The sequence below is a fragment of the Bidens hawaiensis genome, unplaced genomic scaffold, assembly GCF_021521415.1.
Source record: "Bidens hawaiensis isolate Kalapana, Puna unplaced genomic scaffold, B.hawaiensis_p1.1 tig00049899_1, whole genome shotgun sequence".
Classification (NCBI taxonomy): Eukaryota; Viridiplantae; Streptophyta; class Magnoliopsida; order Asterales; family Asteraceae; genus Bidens; species Bidens hawaiensis.
This window is the reverse complement of record NW_027498940.1, coordinates 71164-80306: the sequence shown is the minus strand read 5'-3', so window position 1 is coordinate 80306 and position 9143 is coordinate 71164. Positions and strand designations below refer to the sequence as shown.

Here is a 9143-nt window from a genome sequence, read left to right as displayed (position 1 = left end):
ACACAATAAATAATAGGTCGTACACAAAGTATCAGTATTGCCTACACAATTAATGTACATAGTACACAAGTAAAAAAATCATTCTCGTTATTAATAACACTTCCTACACCAACTCAAGGAACACATACACGAAACTTATAAACCCACAATTTCATAAATAAAAACTACACACGTAGTATACAACACACTCTAGATAACATAACCTAATAAAACAATTTAACTCAGTTTCGGTAGGCACCCTACACAATAAACAAGGACTCACGTATATATACCACACTAAGCCCTTGAATAAACTTTTGCATTTATTTCTCTACTACTAGTTTCTAACTAGATTAAAAATTAAAATATATATATACTCGTCTCTTCATAATAAAAAAAAAGAACCCACAAACCTCGACGGATAAAAACTTGCAGGGAATATGGATGACAATAATTGTTTTTTGTATGTGATGACAATAACTGAATGGCAATAATTTTTTATTATATATGCTTATCTTGAGACAATCAATATATTAATACATCGGAAGAAAAATTAGGAGTAAAATATGGAAATGAGTTTAATGATATACCCGCACAAAATACTAAACTACCCTTTTTACTTTCAAACCATGCAAATTATGCTATAAAAATTACAAGATTGCCACTATTATTTTATACCATTGATTATATGTAATCAATGATTCAGATTTATTTCTTGCATTTCTTGCAATAATCTTATTTCTCTCATGAACCATCCCCTATTTTATTCATGATAATGACATATTTTTGGTTAACTAACTCTTGGCTTTTCGTAATTCTGTAGGAACAAGAACAGAACTAATTGCCAATGCTGCTTAAGGAGATATAGAAGATGTTAATCGTGCAGCCCAAAACATTCGATTTGGGCCCATGACCTAGAATGGCCCCTTAAGTAATTCTCTGGCTATACTTCTAAGATCATCATCATCATCATCATCATCATCATCATCATCGTACTCAGTATATCCCATCAATAGCAAAGCTATAGTAGGGTCTGAGGAGGGTAAGATGTAGACAGCCTTACCTCTACCCCATAAGGATAGAGAGGCTGCTTCCGGTGAGACCCCCGGCTCGATAGTAGTTTTGCATCAAGCCTTGGACATAAGGCACATAGCACTCAATCATCGGGACACCGGCTGATCGGTGCATGTACCCTTGTCTTTCGGCTATCAACGCCACTACATGATGCCTGATTAACCGTCCGTCACTTTTAACGTTATTTTCACGAGATTAGTAAAATAACGTCAAAATTAGTGCAATTTCACTTTTGCCCACCCGAGGGTTCACACATATATACATCATATGTGCGCACCGCAAGCAGGGCTAGCTATACTTCTAAGATGCGTGGACTTAAACTTCATATTGTGGATTATGCAAACAGCAAAGAATCTACATCTATTATTGTTGTCCACACCAAGAATAGAGATCCAGGTTCTTTCTGTTGTGGTTTTCATTCATGTATTGCAGGGAACTTTTGAAGTGTTATCTTCTTAATTTGCAATTAAATAGTGTTATGTATTGTTGAGTTCTTTAGAATCCAATATTTTAAAAATATACTCAGTCTTCTTTTTTTTCTTTTCTTTTTATGAAATTTTAAGATATGTTATATGGTAAATTTTCTTTTTAGGACCTGCAGTGTTTAGAAAAGTCAACTGCAAGATATTTATGGCATTTATGGTTATATTTTTGCATGGTATATTTAATAGTGACAGTGTGCAAGCTGGGAACTTTTATTTCGAATCACTGGATATAGTAAAGGACTTTAGTTTGGCTTTCTGGAAGTCAACATATGCAGATTTGTTTTAGTCAAATATGAACTATTTTAACTTCACCCTGCTACAGAAAATTAATGGCCTCAAAGATATTCGTAACTTAACTATTTCACTCTAATGCGCCATGTCATTTTGTATTATTATGTGCTTTCAGTTTGTTAACCTATAAGAAACATGATTTTAAAGTGATCTTATTTATATGCATAATGACACATATTTTGATGTGTACACTGTGAAGCTCAAAGCTTCATAATTTAAAGTTGATTAGATAGTTCAAAACTCCGATTTGTCATATTTATACATGTAAATATGAACAAGTCAGATTTATTGTAGAAAATTGCCTTATTTGACCTTAAGATAGTCAAAGCTAGATCATTCAAGCGGAAAACTAACTTTTACTTCTTTTCTTGATGACTCAAATGACATCATGCACGACGATAACTGCATTTACAACTCACTATCCAGTCAATGATAGGAGGTGGCGGCGGCGGGGGTGGAGTAAGCGTGGAGAAGACTATTGTTGTGAATAAACAAGGCAATTTTGTTACAAAAATAGAAGATTAAGAAATCGAGAAGTGAAATCGTTGAAGAAAATTTTTGAAGACGATTAACAAATATTGTTTTTCTTTAGAATGTTAAAAGAGTATTTATGACATTACAACATTCAGCAACCCATCCACCGGACGGGTATAAAACTAGTTACAATTGACAAAGGAGTTTTTAATTTGAGTTTAAAACAAATTACTAAGCTTTTATCTACAATGATATATGAGTATGATTATGACTTTTCTTTATCTTAATACCTAATGCTAACGACTGGCCGATGTAAAAATAAAACGATCGTTTCAGCATCAGGGATGATGTCATAGACTCGTTGAATATTGGTCTTTTGGTTGCATGGCTTACATCACAGCCGCCATAATGACTATACAATCGTTTAATCATTATCCCACCACCAAATAATGAAATAAATACAAGTTTTTAGAAGTTTATTAATACTTTTAATGGTGGATAGTTATAATCCAAAAAATACAGATACAATAGGAAATTTTTTTTGCCTCCTTCGTATGATGGGATCTTATTCAAGAGCTAAAAAGCAATTGGAATTATGGTAGTTATATGTGTGGTGTGATGAAGAACAAACTTTTGGAGGTGAATCCAAAGTTCTTCATTGAAGGTATGGCGATGCAAAACCATTGGATGCTATATCTGATTAACGATAGACATATTTTACCATGTTCATAGTTTCAATCAATCAATCAATCATGCCCAGTAAAATTCCACCGACAGCAAAGCTATAAGCTGTTAAACTGTGATCTTATTATTAATATTATTATAATTAGTAGTAGTTTTTATATAACTGTTAAACTTTGATTTCCTTATTTTGCTTCATACACATGTACCTAGAGCCGAGGGTCTCTCTGGAAGCCACCTCTTTATTCCTTTGGATAGAGGTACGGTGTGCCTACATCCCACCCTCCCCAGACCCTACTTATAGCTTTGGATAGAGGTACGGTCGTCCTCTAACCCCTCCTCCCCTCTATAGTAATGTTTTCTACGGATCTAACAGGATTTCCCTTACATATATTATTATTATTTTTATAATTATTATTAGCTTTTATATAGCTGTTAAACTGTGATCTTATTATTAATATTATTATAATTAGTAGTAGTTTTTATATAACTGTTAAACTTTGATTTCCTTATTTTGCTTCATACACATGTTCATAGTTTCATACAACCAAATTATTACCATAGCTCATGTACACGGAAACGACCGTTAGATGTAAAATTAAACGTTGTTTCCGCATTAGGCATGACATGAGAGAGTCAGTAATATGTATTAATATAATTATTAGTATTTGTTTATTACTTTATTTAAGTTAATTAGTAATTGGTCTATGAGTTAGTAGTGGGTAGTTTAATATTCATAGTGGTTAGTTTATTTAGAATCATTTTAGCATGTAGTGGGTAAGTGCTTTGTATGGCTATTTATAGTTACTTTGTATTTGTTTTTAGCATGAATGAAATATTAAAAATGGTGCTTCAAAAGAGTCTCTATCTTTCTCATCTAATTCTTGGAAGTATTTGCCTATTATAAAAAACTAGGTAGATTAACCATCTTGAATCGGTTACTATGTAGTTGCACGGCTTACCACATCATAGCCACAAATATAACCAAATAGTTGTTTCGACAAGTCCGTTTGATTGAACATGAATGAATGAGATCAAAAGTGATGACGTGTCTATACAACTCCTACATATATTGAGAAATTTATTATTAATTTTTTTAAGAACAAATTATTAAACTAATTTTTTTTTTCACTGAGAGAGTTAAACCTTGACCTTTGGGAGGAAGTCCACCTCAACAAACACTTCACAAATTTGTTAATTAGTGTAGTTTATAAAAATCATTTGAAATTTGTAATTGTACGTATTATGCTAAGCGAGCATCTTCTTGGTGACAAGTCAAAGGATTCCCTCTAGACACTACAACTCTCTATTTAACTAACATGCATCATAACCAATGTCTTTTCCTCATCAAGTTTCAATCCTACTAGCTCTCACTCTTTGTAGTTACCCAACGATGTCAAAAGTAGTCTTCGCCGCCGTATCTAACAAAGGTGTTGAAACCACCATCGTACTGAGCACTATGAGGTGTTATAGGGGCATGCGGGTTTTTGTAAGAAATGTCCATACGGGTTAAAGCGATCATGATTGAAGGTACATTGACCATTACAAGTATTTTGGCTAAAAGTAAAAACAATGATGATGCTGTGGAGAAAAATGCCTCTTAGCGAAGCATTAACAATATTTTTTATAATTAGTCCACTAGCAAATAATCCAAAATCTCTTGATCTTTATAATTAGTCCATTAGCAAATAATCCAAAATCTCTTGATCAAGTGAATGAGAATTTGTTAATTAGTGTTCTTGATAAATATCAAGGAATTGTTTATAAAAATGATTGACATGAAAATTTGTTAATTAGTGAGTGATTATTTGGACATATATGGCTAATTAGCTAGCTAGCAGCCAGAATATATAATAAAATTGTATTATATATGTGAATACTGAATAGAGCATCTTCTTGTTAACAAATTAAAGGATTCCCTCTTTGGACACTACACTCGCTATTTAACTAACATGATAACCAATGTCTTTTCCTAATCAAATTTCAATCTTTACATTTTTACACAAATTACCCAGCGATGTCCAAACTAGTTTTCGCTACGGTACCAAAGGGAGAGGTTGCAACCAACATTCTCATAATAACCACTCTACTATCCATATTCTGGCTTCTATGGAACATGTTAACATCAAGGAACCCGAACCCACCACTTCCTCCAGGCCCACGGCCTCTACCGCTTGTCGGTAACCTCTTGTCTCTTGATCCAGAACTCCACTCCTACTTTGCCCAAGTGGCCAAAAAATACGGTCCGATTTCAAGGCTCTGGCTCGGTAAAAAGCTGACCATTCTCATCACCTCTCAGGAGCTCGCCCGTGAGGTGTTAAAAGTAAACGAAATCACCTTTGCAAACCGAAGCGTTCCAATTGCTGGGAAAGTGGGAACATACGATGCAAATGACATGGTTTCAGCTCAATACGGCGACCAGTGGCGGATGCTGAGAAGGATTTGCGTTCATGAATTGCTTAGCAACCAAGTTTTGGACTCGGTTTACTTTATCCGCAGGAAAGAGGTCCGGAACACTGTGAACTACTTTTACAACCATGCTGGGTCGCCAGTGGAAGTTGGGGAGCCGCTGTTTTCTCAGGGTGGAATATGATTACCGGGATGATGTGGGGTGATAAGGAGAGACTTGGAGCAGAATTACGGGAAGTGATGCATGAGATAGTTGGATACGTGGCGATGCCAAACGTGTCGGATTATTATCCGGCTTTGGCTCCATTTGATCTGCAACGAATTAGAAAGAAAATACAAAGGCTGGTAAACAGATTAGATGTGATTTTTGACACTGTGATAGATCAAAGGAGGAAAATGCCAACGGGTGGCCAAGAAAACAAGGATTTTTTGCAGGTTTTGTTGCGGCTTATAGATCGCGGCCACTCCGATCCGCCATTCACCATCACTAATCTCAAAGCCTTGCTTATGGTACTGTCTTTTCTTTCTAATGATGAGTTTTCTCTTGATCCTCTCCATATATATATATATATATATATATATATATATATATATATATATGTTAGTATCATTTGAGAACTCCAAAAAAGTTAAGAACTTTTAGAAACTCATAAGAACCAAACATTTTTTTATTTTTTTTTCATATATTAACATTGTATAAGACTAGTTTTACCATATTTTATATATAAATTTTTGATTACATATATAAATCACAAGTTTACATATGTGTAAAATTTATGTAATAACAAATTTACATATATGCAAAAAAAAAAGATTTGTGTAAAAACTAATTTTAATAATTGTAATCGTAAATATATATATATAAATAGTGATAAAACTACACTCAAATAAAACTAACATACAAAAAAATTTATAAAAAACGTTAGTTTTCAAGAGTTCTTTCAAGTTCTTAAATAATTTAATGGTTCTGTATTAATACTCATCCTATATATATATATATTCTTGGAGCATCGTCATCGTCTGATGTATTTGAACCGGATTCAATTTTTTGTATTCAATTTCATAATTTAAAACTAAAAAATAGTGATTATATCGATTCAAATTTTCAAGTCGAATTAGTTTTCAAATTCTAAGTTATATTAAAAGATCTTCAGAGCAGAATAACCTGTATAGCAATAGCATTAATCCTTGTTACGATATCAAAATTAGATACATAAGATGAAATTTACTAATTGCATGCCTATATATTCAAATTGTCAGGATATGGTGGTTGGAGGGACCGATACGTACTCAAACGCAATCGAGTTTGCCTTGGCCGAGTTAATGAACCAACCCGAAATCCTATATAAAGCACAACATGAATTAGATAAAGTGGTCGGAATAGACAACATAGTGGAAGAATCTCATACCAACAAATTACCCTACTTAACTGCCATCATGAAAGAAACTCTTCGATTGCATCCTACACTTCCACTGTTGGTCCCCCATTGTGCGAGTGAGTCATGCATTATTGGCGGCTACACGGTCCCCGAAGGTGCTCAAGTGTTTGTGAATGCATGGGCAATACATAGGGATCCTGTCATTGGGAAAACCCAATGGAATTTCGACCAGAAAGGTATTTGGATGGTAATTGGGATTTTACTGGCAGTGACTTTAGTTATTTTCCATTTGGTTATGGACAAAGGATATGTGTAGGGTCCGCCATGGCAGAGCGGATGTTTATGCTTTTGCTTGGATCCATCATTCATTCTTTTGATTGGAATTTGGAAGAGGGGAAAAGACATGATCTTTCTGAAAAGTTTGGGATCGTGTTGCAGAAAAAGGTTGCTCTCATTGCAATCCCTACTCCAAGATTATCAAACGCCACACTGTATGAGTGACTATCTTGTAGTGGCGTGTTATGTTCAATAAGAGCCATCAATATCGCATTTGTAATGTGTTGGTCATCGGTTCGATTCCGATAGTCAGCTTTTCTCTATTTATTCTATTCAATATTTCACATGATTGATAATGAATATCCTTAAACTTGCAAGAATTTACTTATGCGTATGTAAACGGAACATGTATTATGATATTATTAGGTATGTTTGATCAACATATTGTTTGCCTTGTACGCAGTGTTTTAAAAACCGGTTCGAACCGGCCGGTTAAACCGGATTTCGGATAGTAGGCTGGTATTTAAGTCCGGTATTTTTGACCGGTTTGCTAGAACATCGTACCGGCGGTTTTTGTCTAAAATACCGGTTTTTACCGGCAAATCGGTTTTAAGCCCGATAAATTTTTGATATTTGTAGCCCATAGTTTTTCAAAATTATTTTAACCTAACAATTAACATTCAAACGTGTAAACTTTAGGACTATTTTTTTTTTAAATTGAGTGTTTTTACATTATTTTTTAATATGGATTAACTTTTGGATTATTTTTTGTTATAGTAATCATTTAGTTTTAGGTTATTTTTGGATTAAAATTACATTTATAGGGCAATTATAAGGTAAACTATTCGACCGGTTGAACCTCCCGGTATAACGCGGTTCAACCGGTTGTACCATGTTTTAGCCTAATCCGATACAAGTAAAATACCGGTTTTTAAAACATTGCTTGTACGCAATATTGTAATTTGGGAAACCACAAACTATTGGATGGTCATATCATAATAATACTCAGGAATGTTTAATAATTATTCTAGTATAACTTGGTTTTTGATTTTCTTCCTATATGTAACTCTCCACTCCCAATTTATCATAACCTCTCCTCTCCTCACTAATTCGTAAGTTATTAGTTTTCATGTTACTTATTATTGTTGTTCTTTTCGCTCGGTTACTTGTATTCAATATCAAAATTATTGTGTTTGCTGGCTGTGGGTTGTTCGATTTTTGATGAAATTCGAAGCCAAAACTAATTCTATAATCTATTATTAATACAACACAACTTATTCTAGCTAGTTTGATTACTGGCTTACTGCTGCTCACAACTTATTCTAATATGTTTAATTTGATTACTACCGTTCATTACTAAAAAAAATTGTTAATTCAAATTTTATGCAAATCTTTACAGAAATTTTGCAGGCTACAAAGTAGAAAATAAACATCTAAGTTAAGTTAATTGTCATGTATGTTATCATTAAAACATTTGAATAGCCATGTAACAGTTCATCCTCTACTTCAAAATTCCTCAACAGGCAGCAGCAACCTAAGGTTGTAGACTTCTCTAAGGGTGGCAAACTCAACCCAAATGGATTGTTTTGGGTTAAGATGGATAAACTTCAAAAGTAAAATGGGTTAGGATGGATCATAAAAGTTCTTCAAGTGAGTCAGGATGGGTTGAAAATATACAAGTGAGTTTCATTTATAAGTTAAAATTGGTCAAAACAAAATATCTAAGTTATCCAAAATTTATCTAATTCAAAATACCCAAACTATCACGTGCGAAACAAAACTCATCCGAAACCCAAAAAACGATCAAAACGAAACAAAAACCCCGAGCCGACTAAAATGAAACAAATAAACAAAAACGAAACTGAACCGAAATAGAAAAACGACCAAAACGAAACAATAAAAACCGGAATGAAACCGAAAAACTGACCAAAACGAAACCAAAAAACGAAATGCAACCGAAAAGCTACCCAAAACTAAACAAAAACACCTAATCGACCAAACCTAAACAAAACTGAATCGAAATAGAAAAACGACCAAAACGAAACAAAAAAACCGATATGAAACCGAAAAATTGACCAAAACGAAACAAAAAAAA

The 9143-nt window shown here is 33.6% G+C and overlaps 1 pseudogene; it reads left to right on the top strand.

Moving 5' to 3' along the window:
* Nucleotides 1–5001: 5001 nt before the first annotated feature.
* On the top strand, nucleotides 5002–7273 carry LOC143598281 (7-ethoxycoumarin O-deethylase-like; annotated as a pseudogene).
* Nucleotides 7274–9143: the final 1870 nt, after the last annotated feature.